At 36.1% G+C, this 2,359-nt stretch overlaps 1 long non-coding RNA gene across 1 annotated transcript; it reads right to left on the bottom strand.

Moving 5' to 3' along the window:
• Positions 1 to 636: 636 nt before the first annotated feature.
• On the bottom strand, positions 637 to 1,787 carry LOC144785335 (uncharacterized). Its single transcript, XR_013601831.1, has 3 exons — positions 1,719 to 1,787; positions 1,486 to 1,590; positions 637 to 810 (listed from the first exon to the last, which is right to left on the bottom strand). It is a non-coding gene; the product is annotated as an uncharacterized LOC144785335 (long non-coding RNA).
• Between the last annotated feature and the right edge of the window lie 572 nt (positions 1,788 to 2,359).

The following is a 2,359-nucleotide window of genomic DNA, read 5'->3' as shown; positions in this document are numbered from 1 at the left end:
GAATTTATCAGATATTCATTTACGTACCAAATCCCCTCATTTGACAATATTTATAAATGTTGCCTTAAAGGAAATTTGGAAATTGTCCCAAATGGAAGCTGCTGTCCATTTGAGACAAATTGACCAGGATGATTTGGATAAAGTGCTAGTTGTTGATGATAATAACATTATTACCATGTCATCTAATATTTATAACTTGAACAACATTGCACTGTCTGTTATTGATATTATGCAAAGTGACATGCACATTTTATATCATGGGCAAAGTCAATTAAGATCTAAAATGCAATTTAGCCGGACACTTCAAACCCTTACAAATGGATGCATTCCATGGCACTCACTGAACTGCCCAGTAAAACAGGATGTTCCCTTGGGTGTGGATAGATGAAGTGAGCCAAAGGGTCAAGAGAAAATAATTACAAATTACAAATTAAGTCAAGAATTCTTACAATTTATTGAGAATACAAAAAGTTTTTTTTTAAAACGAAGAGTGGACCAGAAGGATCCCACTCCACACAACTGAAACCATAAAAAAGTTTTTACATTCAATATTGGCCAGCAAGATTGAAACACAAAAGACAGAAAGGACTGTAAGACATAGAATAATGCAATACTGATTGTATATTAGGACCCGTTTGTAAACACCTAAGCTATGTACACCATAATTTTGTCTATCAGCAAAAGATGTCGAGATCATGAATTATACTTGGTGTAGCGTCGACGCGTTTCGGTGGTATTTCAAAGTTCTATCCACCTTTATCAAGACAATGTTTTGATTTCTGTCAGGGTTCAGGGGTCGATATAATTGCCCTAGAAAAATAAACATACAATAAATTCCGATGCATATCAAGTAATTTATGATCGTTATTTTTAACGGTGTTATCTCTTTAGCCTGTAAAACATACAACATGGCAATACATTTATATAAACCCACTCTAAAATATCTTGGTGGTATTGTAACTGATTTTTTTTTCAATACATCATACACGTAGGTATACAGTCACTGTTGAACAGATTATGGTTCTTCTTACAAATTTATACCAAGGGAATTAACAGTTATAATACATGTCTTTATGCAGGATCAATTATTTACCCTCCTTTCACAGAGATAGAAAATTCAGTTAGTTAACCATTTATTAGTTTCTTTATATCACTCTCTTTGATGAAAACCTGTTCTTATTTGAGTGGAAATTAACAAATACTGTGCATCATCCAAAAGGATGAAAAACTGAAAGGCTTTTGAAATATACAAAGTTGATACCATGTCTAACCATCTGTGAATTATTTCCTGCCTCTTTCTTCGAAGATAAACTATTATCTTAAGGGTATAGGTTACCAGATTTTATGAGGGAGAAAGACAATGCTTTTAAGAAATGCGACTGGTTTTTTATAGTAGATATCCATATGAGACCGTATACCAGATTAAGAAAGCTGGACAATTTAGTCTATTTTAAAGTGTTTATATAAAGTGAAGGATAAGTTTACCTGGGAGTCCGTGTTAGGAAGATATTTTCAGATTCTATGTTATTCGGTATTTGTGTAGAAATTGTTAAAACCGCAAAACAAGTTGAAGCTGCCTATAGAGTGCTCCTGTGGATCGAAAAAGGATATAGGATAATCATAAGGGGGGGGAGAACTGTGCTCTAACGCTTTTTTAATTAAGAAGATGTAATATCCCAGGCGGTTAGCTAGGCATGATTCGTGACAACTGGACCTACCTGCTAATATAAGCTTTTGCGCATGAAGTATGGGCTATCCAGAATTGTTATGCTCCATGTTGTTTTGCTTCTTTTCTTTCTAATTTTAAAACCCAGAGGCGCCGAAGTCTTGTCCTATCAGTGTCAGCGTTAGTTTCGCTAAACAGTAGATGAAAGAAAAAGGGGAGATGCAGATATGGCAGATAAGGGCATTGCTTTTAACCTCATGGTGTTATATACTGCCCAAGTGTTGACTTGGCTTACCTATTTATCTGCAAAGGACTGCTCGCTTCTCTGTTTATATATAGCCTTAAGGTAGCAGGACCAGAGGCATACACTTCATGTCCTCCTGTTTAGTGATTCTTTTCCTAGTAAAAAAGTAAGAGGAGAGCTCAGCGGTTGGATCTAACTTTGTCTTATTTGATAAAGTATCCCTCTGGATTCCTATTTGTCTAGTAGCGCTTAACTGGTGTATCACGTAGGACTGCCTGCTTCTCTGGTTCCACGAGAAATGCCAGAGAGAAAGAAGCGGCGTGTTTAAATACTAAGCTCGCATGTGGTTGGTCAAAAATTAAACCAATCAGGTCCATTCTATTGGGAGCCACGAAATTTGCATATCCGGGCTTACCTTGCTTTGTCCTGATTGGCTAGTTCTGTGTTGG

The sequence above is a fragment of the Lissotriton helveticus genome, chromosome 10 (assembly GCF_964261635.1).
Source record: "Lissotriton helveticus chromosome 10, aLisHel1.1, whole genome shotgun sequence".
Classification (NCBI taxonomy): Eukaryota; Metazoa; Chordata; class Amphibia; order Caudata; family Salamandridae; genus Lissotriton; species Lissotriton helveticus.
This window is presented reverse-complemented; position numbering and strand designations above follow the sequence as displayed.